This window comes from Salvelinus namaycush, chromosome 18, assembly GCF_016432855.1.
Source record: "Salvelinus namaycush isolate Seneca chromosome 18, SaNama_1.0, whole genome shotgun sequence".
NCBI classification, from domain to species: domain Eukaryota; kingdom Metazoa; phylum Chordata; class Actinopteri; order Salmoniformes; family Salmonidae; genus Salvelinus; species Salvelinus namaycush.
This window is the reverse complement of record NC_052324.1, coordinates 33,986,898-33,999,310: the sequence shown is the minus strand read 5'-3', so window position 1 is coordinate 33,999,310 and position 12,413 is coordinate 33,986,898. Positions and strand designations below refer to the sequence as shown.

The following is a 12,413-nucleotide window of genomic DNA, read 5'->3' as shown; positions in this document are numbered from 1 at the left end:
CTCCCTCCCTCCCCTCATCTAATGCTAGTTTTCTCTCTCTCCCTCCCCTCAATCTAATGCTAGTTTCTCTCTCCCTCCCTCCCCTCAATCCTAATGCTAGTCCCTCCCCCCTCACCTCCCTCCCTCCTCCCTCCCTCCCTCCCTCCCTCCCCTCAATCTAATGCCATTTTCTCCCTCCCTCCCTCCCTCCCTTCAATCTAATGCTAGTTTCTCTCTCCCTCCCTCCCCTCAATCTAATGCTGGTCTCTCTCTCCCTCTCCCTCCCCTCAATCTAATGCTGGTCTCTCTCTCCCCCCTCCCCTCAATCTAATGCCGTTTCTCTCTCCTCCCTCCCTCAATCTAATGCTAGTTTCTCTCTCTCTCCTCCTCCCTCCTTCAATCTAATGCAGTTTCTCTCTCCTCCCTCCCCTCAATCTAATGCAGTTTCTCTCTCCCTCTCTCCCTCCCCTCAATCTATGCTAGTTTCTCTCTCCCTCTCTCCCTCCCCTCAATCTAATGCTAGTTTCTCTCTCCCTCTCCCCTCCCCTCAATCTATGCTAGTTTCTCCCTCCCTCTCTCCTCCCCTCAATCTAATGCTAGTTTCTCCCTCCCTCTCTCCCTCCCCTCAATCTAATGCTAGTTCTCCCTCCCTCTCTCCCTCCCCTCAATCTAATGCGAGTTTCCCCTCCCTCTCCCCTCCCTCATCTAATGCTAGTTTTCTCTCTCTCTCCCTCCCCTCAATCTAATGCTAGTTTCTCCCTCCCTCCCTCCCTCCCCTCAATCTAATGCTAGTTTCTGTCTCCCTCCCTCCGCTCTCCCTTCAATCTAATGCTAGTTATTCTCCCTCCCCTCAATGCTAGTTTCTCCCTCCCTCCTCTCTCCCCTCAATCTAATGCTAGTTTCTCTCCTGTCAGAGTTGCGTCCCCACAGGACGGTTTTCACGCGGGCCATCGAGGCATGTGACCTCCATTGGCAGGACCGTCACCTGCAGCACATCATCGCCAGTGATCTCTACGCCAACTACTGTTACCACGACAACCAGGACGGCTCGCTCTTCGACACACGCGGATGGCCCATGTGGCACGGTGAGTTTTTTTTTTTTTTTTTTGTGTGTATCGGGATTATGGGTGTGTAAAGAGGACAGTGTGGACGGTGTTTGTGTGGGGGGGCGGTGGTTTGTGTGTGTGGTGTGTGTGGGGGGGGGGCGGTGTGTTTTCTGTGTGTGGGGGCGTGTGGGTGTGTGTTTCGGTGGTGTGTTGTGGGTGCGGGTGGTGGTGGCGGTTTGTGTGTGTGGAGGCGTGTGGGGCGGTTTGTGTGTGTTGTGGGGGCGGTGCGGGGTGTGTTGTGTGGGGGCGGGAATTTGTGTATGTGTGGGTGGGGGGGCGGTGTTTGTGTGGGGGTGTTTCGAGGAGCGGTGTTTGTGTGTGTGGGGTCTCTGTGTGTTGTGGGGGCTGTGTGTGTGTGTGTGGACGGTGGGTGTGTGGACGTGTGTGTATTGTGTGTGTGTATGTGTGGACAGTGGATGTGTGTGTGGACGGTGTGTGTGTGTGTGGGGGGGGTGGTGTGTGTGTGTGGACAGTGGGGGTGTGTGGACAGTAGGCGTGTGTGTTTGTGGGACATGGGGGCGGTGTATTTTGGGGGGGGGGCTGTGTGTGTGTGGTGTGGGGGGGGGGGGGGGCTGTGTGTGGGGGGGGGGCTGTGTGGACGTGAGTGTTGGTGTGGACAATGGGGGTGTGTGTGTGTGTGTGGGGGGGCGGTGTGTGTGTCTGTTTGTGTGTGTGGGGGTGTGTGGACTCGTGTATGTGTTGTGTGTGGGGGGGGGGGGGGGGGGGGGGGGGGGGGTGGGGGGTGGATGTGGGTGTTTGTTGGGGGCGTGTTGTTTGGGACTTTGTGTGTGTGTGTGGGACGGGTGTGTTTGTGGGGTGGGGATGGTGGGGGGGTGTGTGGACGGTTTTCGTGTGTGTGTGGACGGTGGGGGACGTGTGTGTGTGGACGTGGTTCTGTGTTTGTGTGGACTTGTGTGTGTGTGTGGGTGGAAGGTTGGGGATTGTGTGTGTGTGTGGAAGGAGGGGAGGGTGGGCGGTGGGGGGGTACGTGTGTGGACTGTCGGTGTGTGTGTGGATTGTCGGGGTGTGTGTGTGTGTGTGGTTGTGTGTGTGTATGGAAGGTTGTGTGTGCGTGTGTGGATGGTGTTTCTGTGTGTGTGGACTGTGTGTGTGTGTGTGTGTGGAAGGGGTGTGTGTGTGTGTGTGTGGACGGTGTTTCTGTGTGTGTGTGTGGACGGGGTGTGTGTGTGTGTGTGTGTGTGGACGGTGTGTGTGTGTGGACGGTGTGAGGGTGTGTGTGGGGGGACGGTGTTTCTCTGTGTGTGTGTGTGTGTGGACGGTGTGTGTGTGTGGACGGTGTGACTGTGTGTGTGGACGTTGTGACTGTGTGTGGACGGAGTGTCTGTGGACGGTGCGTGTGTGTGTCTGTGGATGGTGCGTCTGTTGCCCTATGCCAATATGAGTGGTCACAAGCCAAAAGCCTTATAGAATGTGATCAAGACACGCAGCATCTGTCTCGCTCTCAGAACACGTTCCGACGGCTTGTGCTCGGGTGGACGCCCTGCGTTCCCATGGTTACCCCCGTGAAGCGCTGCGATTGGCCATTGCCGTGGTGAATACACTACGGCGGCAGCAGCAGAGACAGCTGGAGCATTTCCGCAGACATAAGAAAGGTCAGACTGCCCTTATTAGACCAAATATGAATATTATACCACAGTTCTATACCCCCATTAAGTACCAAAGCGTTGTCCACCAATTTAATGGGACTTATACAGTGGGGCAAAAAAGTATTTAGTCAGCCACCAATTGTGCAAGTTCTCCCACTTAAAAGATGAGAGAGGCCTGTAATTTTCATCATAGGTACACTTCAACTATGACAGACAAAATGAGGAAAAAAAAAAGTATTGGTCACCACAAACACAAGATTTCTGGCTCTCACAGACCTGTAAATTCCTTCTTTAGATGCTCCTCTGTCCTCCACTCGTTACCTGTATTAAATGGCACCTGTTTGACTTGTTATCATTATAAAGACACCTGTCGACAACCTCAAACGTCAACACACCCCAACCCCAACTATGGCCAAGACCAAAGAGCTGTCAAAGGACACAAAACAAAATTGTAGACCTGCACCAGGCTGGGAAACTGAATCTGCAATAGGTAAGACAGCTTGGTTTGAAGAAATCAACTGTGGAGCAATTATTAGGAAATGGAAGACATACAGACCACTTGATATCTCCTTCGATCTGGGGCTCCACGCAAGATCTCACCCCGTGGGGTCAAAATGATCACAAGAATGGAGGTCAAAAAATCCCAGAACCACACGGGGGGACCTAGTGAATGACCTGCAGAGAGCTGGGACCAAAGTAAAAAGCCTACCATCAGTAACACACTACGCCGCCAGGGACTCAATCCTGCAGTGCCAGACTGTCCCCCTGCTTAAGCCAGTACATGTCCAGTCCCGTCTGAAGTTTGCTAGAGAGCATTTGGATATCCAGAAGAAGTTGGGAGAATGTCATATGGTCAGATGAAACCAAATATAACTTTTTGGTAAAACTCAACTCGTCGTGTTTGGAGACAAAGAATGCTGATTGCATCCAAAAACACCATACCTACTGTGAAGCATGGGGGTGGAAACATCATGCTTTGGGGCTGTTTTTCTGCAAAGGGACCAGGAACGACTGATCCGTGTAAAGGAAAGAATGGGCCATGTATCGTGAGATTTTGAGTGAAACCCTTCCATCAGCAAGGGCATTGAAGATGAAACGTGCTGGGTCTTTCAGCATGACAATGATCCCAACACACCGCCCGGGCAACGAAGAGATGGCTTCGTAAGAGCATTTCAAGGTCCTGAGTGGCCTAGCCCAGTCTCCAGATCTCACCCCATAGAAAATCTTTGGAGGGTTGGAAGTCGTGTTGCCCAGCAACACCCCAAAACATCACTGCTCTAGAGGAGATCTGCATGGAGGAATGGGCCAAAATACCAGCAACAGTGTGTGAAACCTTGTGAAGAACTTACGAAAAGTTTGACCTCTGTCATTGCCACAAAGGGTATATAACAAAGTATTGAGAAACTTTTGTTATTGACCAATACTTATTTTCCACCATAATTTTGCAAATAATTCATTAAAAATCGTACAATGTGATTTTCTAGAATTTTTTTTCTCATTTTGTCTGTCATAGTTGAAGTGTACCTATGATGAAAATTACAGGCCTCTCTCATCTTTTTAAGTGGGAGAACCTGCACAATTGGTGGCTGACTAAATACTTTTGTGCCCCACTGTACCTGCTGAAAACTTTTTTACAATAAATAGTTGAGGCACACAGTGTTGTTAATTGGGACGTTGCTGCAGCATCGTTGATGTTGTCCGTAGGGATTAGGGTTGTACAATTTTCTGGAAAATCCCGGTTGGAGGAAGTTTGGGAAGTTACTGCAACTTTTCAACCCTAATAGGGTTGTGAGCGGTAGTTTACATGTGTTGTCCTGTTCGTGACAGAGCTGCTCCATAAAGGTATCACCTCCATAACCAACATGGAGGGCTGGGTGGGTCACCCTCTGGATCCCATCGGCACCCTGTTCAGCACCCTCACTGAGACGGGACGGGGGGCAGAGGAGGGGGCCAACACCTGCCTTGACCTTTCAGGTACTAAACATATTAATCTAGTCTTCTGTCTCTCTGTCTACTTTTCTTTGAATCTTTTTGTCTCATCTCCCTCACTCAGATGGTCTCTTTCCTCCCTCACCATTCGCTCACAATCCTCTTGTCTCTTCTCTCCTCTCCTAGTCAAACATAGTCAAGGCATACCCTAAGCTTGGCCCAGTGATATGGGAAAAAAGTATCTGGAGATCTCGGGCCTGTCCCAAATACTGTGGTCAAAGGTAGTGCACTATATATGGAATAGGGTTCTATTTGGGACAGCCTGACCCTCAGTGGTGTGGAATAGAGTTCTATTTGGGACAGCCTGACCCTCAGTGGTGTGGAATAGGGTTCTATTTGGGACAGCCTGACCCTCAGTGGTCTGGAATAGGGTTCTATTTGGGACAGCCTGACCCTCAGTGGTCTGGAATAGGGTTCTTTTTGGACAGGCCTGACCTCAGTGGTCTGGAATAGAGTTCTATTTGGGAATCCTGACCCTCAGGGTGTGGAATAGGGTTTCTATTTGGGACAGGAGGGAAAAGCTGAAGTATGTGGTGGAAGCCTCCTCAGGTCTGGAATAGAGTTCTATTTGGGACAGCCTGACCCTCAGTGGTCTGGAATAGAGTTCTATTTGGGACAGCCTGACCCTCAGTGGTCTGGAATAGGGTTCTATTTGGGACAGCCTGACCCTCAGTGGTCTGGAATAGAGTTCTATTTGGGACAGCCTGACCCTCAGTGGTCTGGAATAGGGTTCTATTTGGGACAGCCTGCCCTCAGTGGTCTGGAATAAGTTCTATTTGGGACAGCCTGACACCTCAGTGTGGATTCGAGGATCCTCCAACCTCGAAACAGATAAACTGACTACAGGACATTGACCTCTCTCTCTTCTCTTTCTTTTTTTCTTCCCCCTCTCTTTTCTCGGTCTAATTTTTCCGCCTGCCTCTTGTAAAATGTCTGCCTTTCCCTACTCTTATTCTTTCCCGTCCTACCCTGTTCGCCCAGGTTTGTTCGTCCCCAACCTTTGCCGCTCAGATTAGTCTGTATTCCTTCTATCTTCCGCCATGAACCTCTTCCTTCCTTTTGTTTTCTTTTCTCCTTTCTGATCATGTTCGGTGTTCTGCAGTAGCTGAGCGTTGAGCATAGGCGAGGGGGAATCGTACGTGGCCTTGCCGTGGAACTGCTCTGATTGGCTTAGGCAGCGAGGGTGTGCCTGACGGTCTGTACGTCCAGATAAGGTGTGTCGCAACGAAGAGCAGCTATTAGCCAAGCTGCAGGAAGTGGAGCTGGATGAAACGCTGGTCAAGATCTTCCGCAAGCAAGCCGTCTTCCTGTTAGAGAGTGAGGACACACTATTGGTTAAAGTGTAATATAATCTTCCATAGGGTTGCGTTGGATATGTGTGTTACTGTAGCTGTGAAAGCAGAAAGGGCTTTTTCTCTTTCCTTCCTCTCTCTCCTAGTCTCTCCTTTCCTCTCTCCTAGTCTCTCCTCTCCTCGCTCCATAGTTTCTCCTTCCCTCTCTCCAGTCCTAGTCTCTCTCCTCTCTCTCCTTCCTTCTCTCTCCTAGTCTCTCCTCTCTCCATAGCTTCTCCTTCCCTCTCTCCAAGTCTCTCTCCTCTCTCCATAGTTTCTCCTTCCCTCGCCTCACAAAGTAACACCGGGGACATTGTGTTGACACAGACAGACTGTACTATAATCTTGTACTGGGACAGAATGTGACTGCTGGGGTTTGGTTATGGGAGTGGGAGAGATGGCGGCCATCTCGGAGACCCAGCACTCAAACTGCCAGTCCCACCCTAACCCCTGCCTCTGCCTAGGACAACCAACTACCTCTGGCCTGGTTGGTAATTGAGTCCCAGGCTGTAAGGCCTAAGAGAGACTAGTGGGTGTGTTGTGGTCGGGGGGCCTGTTCAGTGTAAAATAACCCAGCGGAGGTGAGGGGAGGGAGGCCTAGCCTCCCATTCAACACGTCATGGAGAGCGCTTTGTGATGCGTGACCCTTTCTCGTCTGGACTAGGAGGAGGAAACTATGAAAGCCACTGTCTAGCTACTTAAAACACACACAAGTATACTGTACGCACACATTCTCCATTCTTTTTAAACACATTTAAAAATATATATATATTTCACCTTTATTTAACCAGGTAGGCTAGTTGAGAACAAGTTCTCATTTGCAATTGTGACCTGGCCAAGATAAAGCAAAGCAGTGCGACACAAACAACAACACAGAGTTACACATGGAATAAACAAACATAGAGTCAATAGGGGGAAAAATCTATATACAGCATGTGCAAATGAGGTAAGATTAGGGAGGTATGGCAATAAATAGTTACTTCCGTTGTGGCGAAGTAATTACAATTTAGCAATTAACACATTCTCCTTAACTCCACCAACGTTAAATGAAATGCATTTCCTGTTTTTGCAACTGATAATTCTGTCTTTGATTGTTCCATCAGCAAACTGTTTCACCCTGTCTTCCTGTCTGAACCACGTGTCTTCTGTCCCGTGTTAACATGTTCTTCTTCTCTCCTTGTACCTCCAGGTGGGCCGTACAGTGGCCACGGAGAGATTGTCCACAGAGAGAGTGTTCCCATGCACACCTTCACCCGCTACCTCTTCACCTCTCTCCTACCTCACGACGCTGAACTGGCGTACAAGATTGCACTCAGAGCCATGCGGTGAGGCTCTCTTTCATCATTAGTTGTGTGTGCGGAGTGGCTCTGTTTTATCATTAGTTGTGTGTGCGGTGAGGCTCTGTTTTATCATTAGTTGTGTGTGCGGTGAGGCTCTGTTTTATCATTAGTTTGTGTTGCGGAGTGGCTCTGTTTTATCATTAGTTGTGTGTGCGGAGTGGCTCTGTTTTATCATCATTATTTTTGTGTGTGCGGAGTGGCTCTGTTTTATTCATTAGTTGTGTGGCGTGAGCTCTGTTTATCATTAGTTGTGTGTGCGGAGTGGCTCTGTTTAATCATTAGTTGTGTGTGCGGAGTGGCTCTGTTTAATCATTAGTTTGTGTGTGCGGGCGAGTGGCTCTGTTTTATCATTAGTTGTGTGTGCGGAGTGGCTCTGTTTTTATCATTAGTTGTGTGTGCGGTGAGGCTCTGTTTTATCATTAGTTGTGTGTGCGGGTGGCTCTGTTTTATCATTAGTGTGTTTGCGGAGTGCTCTGTTTTATCATTAGTTGTGTGTGCAGTGGCTCTGTTTTATCATTAGTTGTGTGTGCGGGTGAGGCTCTGTTTTTATCATTAGTTGTGTGTGCGGTGAGGCTCTGTTTTATCATTAGTTTGTTGTGTGATGGCTCTGTTTTATCATTAGTTGTGTGTGCGGTGAGTGCTCTGTTTTATATTAGTTGTGTGTGCGGATAGGCTCTGTTTTATCATTAGTTGTGTGTGCGAGTGGCTCTGTTTTTAATCATTAGTTGTGTGTGCGGAGGCTCTGTTTTCATCATTAGTTGTGTGTGCGGAGTGCTCTGTTTTATCATTAGTTGTGTGTGCGGAGGTGCTCTGTTTTATCATAGTTGTGTGTGCGAGTGGCTCTGTTTTATCATTAGTTGTGTGTGTGCGGTGAGGCTCTGTTTTATCATTAGTTGTGTGTGCGGAGTGGCTCTGTTTTATCATTAGTTGTGTGTGCGGGGGCTCTGTTTTATCATTATTTGTGGTGTGCGTGAGCTCTGTTTTATCATTAGTTGTGTGGTCGGAGTGGCTCTGTTTTATCATTAGTTGTGTGTGCGGTGGCCTCTGTTTTATCATTAGTTGTGTGTGGGTGGCTCTGTTTATCATTAGTTGTGTGTGCGAGTGGCTCTGTTTTATCATTAGTGTGTGGTGCGGAGTGGCTCTGTTTTATCTTAGTTGTGTGTGCGGTGAGCTCTGTTTTTCATTAGTTGTGTGTGCGGAGTGGCTCTGTTTTATCATTGTGTGTGTGCGGAGTGGCTCTGTTTTATCATTAGTTGTGTGTGCGGGAGTGCCTGTTTTTCATTAGTTGTGTGTGCGGATGAGGCTCTGTTTTAATCATTAGTTGTGTGTGCGAAGTGGCTCTGTTTAATCATTAGTTGTGTGTGCAGTGAGGCTCTGTTTTATCATTAGTTGTGTGTGCGGTTGGCGTCTGCTGTTTGTTTTCATTAGTGTGGTGTGCGGAGTGGCTCTGTTTTATCATTAGTTGTGTGTGCGAGTGCTGAGAGAGTGTGGGGGAGTGGGAAGTGTGCGGGGGGGGGCTCTGTTGTTTTATCATTAGTTGTGTGTGCGTGAGGCTCTGTTTTTCATTAGTTGTGTGGTGCGGGTGGGCTCTGTTTTTATCATTAGTTGTGTGTGCGGTGAGGCTCTGTTTTTAATCATTATTTTGTGTGTGCGGTGAGGCTCTGTTTTATCATTAGTTGTGTGTGCGGAGTGGCTCTGTTTTATCATTAGTTGTGTGTGCGGAGTGGCTCTGTTTTATCATTAGTTGTGTGTGCGGAGGCTCTGTTTCATCATTAGTTGTGTTTGCGGAGTGGCTCTGTTTTATCATTAGTTGTGTGTGCGGAGTGGCTCTGTTTCATCATTAGTGTGTGTGCGGAGTGGCTCTGTTTTATCATTAGTTGTGTGTGCGGAGTGGCTCTGTTTTTATCATTAGTTGTGTGTGCGGAGTGGCTCTGTTTTATCATTAGTTGTGTGTGCGGTGAGGCTCTGTTTTATCATTAGTTGTGTGTGCGGAGTGGCTCTGTTTTATCATTAGTTGTGTGTGCGGTGAGGCTCTGTTTTATCATTAGTTGTGTGTGCGGTGAGGCTCTGTTTTATCATTAGTTGTGTGTGTGCGGTGAGGCTCTGTTTTATCATTAGTTGTGTGTGCGGAGTGCTCTGTTTCATCATTAGTTTGTGTGTGCGGAGTGGCTCTGTTTCATCATTAGTTGTGTGTGCGGAGTGGCTCTGTTTTATCATTAGTTGTGTGTGCGGTGAGGCTCTGTTTTATCATTAGTTGTTGTGTGCGAGTGGCTCTGTTTTATCATTAGTTGTGTGTGCGAGTGGCTCTGTTTTATCATTAGTTGTGTGTGCGGAGTGGCTCTGTTTTATCATTAGTTGTGTGTGCGGTGAGCTCTGTTTCATCATTAGTTGTGTGTGCGGAGTGGCTCTGTTTTATCATTAGTTGTGTGTGCGGAGTGGCTCTGTTTTATCATTAGTTGTGTGTGCGGAGTGGCTCTGTTTTTATCATTATTTGTGTGTGCGGTGAGGCTCTGTTTTATCATTAGTTGTGTGTGCGGTGAGGCTCTGTTTTATCATTAGTTGTGCGTGCGTAGTGGCTCTGTTTCATCATTAGTTGTGCGTGCGGAGTGGCTCTGTTTCATCATTAGTTGTGCGTGCGGAGTGGCTCTGTTTTATCATTAGTTGTGTGTGCGGTGAGGCTCTGTTTTATCATTAGTTGTGTGTGCGGTGAGGCTCTGTTTCATCATTAGTTGTGTGTGCGGTGAGGCTCTGTTTTATCATTAGTTGTGTGTGCGGTCAGGCTCTGTTTTATCATTAGTTGTGTGTGCGGTCAGGCTCTGTTTTATCATTAGTTGTGTGTGCGGAGTGGCTCTGTTTTATCATTAGTTGTGTGTGCGGAGTGGCTCTGTTTTATCATTAGTTGTGTGTGCGGAGTGGCTCTGTTTTATCATTAGTTGTGTGTGCGGAGTGGCTCTGTTTTATCATTAGTTGTGTGTGCGGTCAGGCTCTGTTTATCATTAGTTGTGTGTGCGGAGTGGCTCTGTTTTATCATTAGTTGTGTGTGCGGAGTGGCTCTGTTTTATCATTAGTTGTGTGTGCGGAGTGGCTCTGTTTCATCATTAGTTGTGTGTGCGGAGTGGCTCTGTTTTATCATTAGTTGTGTGTGCGGTGAGGCTCTGTTTCATCATTAGTTGTGTGTGCGGAGTGGCTCTGTTTTATCATTAGTTGTTTTTGCGGAGTGGCTCTGTTTTATCATTAGTTGTGTGTGCGGTGAGGCTCTGTTTTATCATTAGTTGTGTGTGCGGAGTGGCTCTGTTTTATCATTAGTTGTGTGTGCGGTGAGGCTCTGTTTCATCATTAGTTGTGTGTGCGGAGTGGCTCTGTTTTATCATTAGTTGTGTTTGCGGAGTGGCTCTGTTTTATCATTAGTTGTGTGTGCGTTGAGGCTCTGTTTTATCATTAGTTGTGTGTGCGGAGTGGCTCTGTTTTATCATTAGTTGTGTGTGCGGTGAGGCTCTGTTTTATCATTAGTTGTGTGTGCGGTCAGGCTCTGTTTTATCATTAGTTGTGTGTGCGGAGTGGCTCTGTTTTATCATTAGTTGTGTGTGCGGAGTGGCTCTGTTTCATCATTAGTTGTGTGTGCGGAGTGGCTCTGTTTCATCATTAGTTGTGTGTGCGGAGTGGCTCTGTTTTATCATTAGTTGTGTGTGCGGTGAGGCTCTGTTTTATCATTAGTTGTGTGTGCGGAGTGGCTCTGTTTTATCATTAGTTGTGTGTGCGGAGTGGCTCTGTTTTATCATTAGTTGTGTGTGCGGAGTGGCTCTGTTTTATCATTAGTTGTGTGTGCGGTGAGGCTCTGTTTCATCATTAGTTGTGTGTGCGGAGTGGCTCTGTTTTATCATTAGTTGTGTGTGCGGAGTGGCTCTGTTTTATCATTAGTTGTGTTTGCGGAGTGGCTCTGTTTTATCATTAGTTGTGTGTGCGGTGAGGCTCTGTTTCATCATTAGTTGTGTGTGCGGAGTGGCTCTGTTTTATCATTAGTTGTGTGTGCGGAGTGGCTCTGTTTTATCATTAGTTGTGTGTGCGGAGTGGCTCTGTTTTATCATTAGTTGTGTGTGCGGAGTGGCTCTGTTTTATCATTAGTTGTGTGTGCGGTGAGGCTCTGTTTTATCATTAGTTGTGTGTGCGGAGTGGCTCTGTTTTATCATTAGTTGTGTGTGCGGAGTGGCTCTGTTTTATCATTAGTTGTGTGTGCGGTGAGGCTCTGTTTTATCATTAGTTGTGTGTGCGGTGAGGCTCTGTTTTATCATTAGTTGTGTGTGCGGAGTGGCTCTGTTTCATCATTAGTTGTGTGTGCGGAGTGGCTCTGTTTTATCATTAGTTGTGTGTGCGGTGAGGCTCTGTTTTATCATTAGTTGTGTGTGCGGTGAGGCTCTGTTTTATCATTAGTTGTGTGTGCGGAGTGGCTCTGTTTTATCATTAGTTGTGTGTGCGGAGTGGCTCTGTTTTATCATTAGTTGTGTGTGCGGTGAGGCTCTGTTTTATCATTAGTTGTGTGTGCGGAGTGGCTCTGTTTTATCATTATTTGTGTGTGCGGTGAGGCTCTGTTTTATCATTAGTTGTGTGTGCGGAGTGGCTCTGTTTTATCATTAGTTGTGTGTGCGGTGAGGCTCTGTTTTATCATTAGTTGTGTGTGCGGAGTGGCTCTGTTTTATCATTAGTTGTGTGTGCGGTGAGGCTCTGTTTCATCATTAGTTGTGTGTGCGTAGTGGCTCTGTTTTATCATTAGTTGTGTGTGCGGAGTGGCTCTGTTTTATCATTAGTTGTGTGTGCGGAGTGGCTCTGTTTTATCATTAGTTGTGTGTGCGGAGTGGCTCTGTTTTATCATTAGTTGTGTGTGCGGAGTGGCTCTGTTTTATCATTAGTTGTGCGTGCGGAGTGGCTCTGTTTTATCATTAGTTGTGCGTGCGGAGTGGCTCTGTTTTATCATTAGTTGTGTGTGCGGAGTGGCTCTGTTTTATCATTAGTTGTGTGTGCGGAGTGGCTCTGTTTTATCATTAGTTGTGTGTGCGGAGTGGCTCT

General features: G+C 47.8%; 1 pseudogene; it reads left to right on the top strand.

Annotated features, from left to right (window-relative positions):
• The window catches only part of LOC120063376, an 80,429-nt pseudogene that overhangs the window by 54,318 nt on the left and 13,698 nt on the right, over positions 1 to 12,413 (top strand).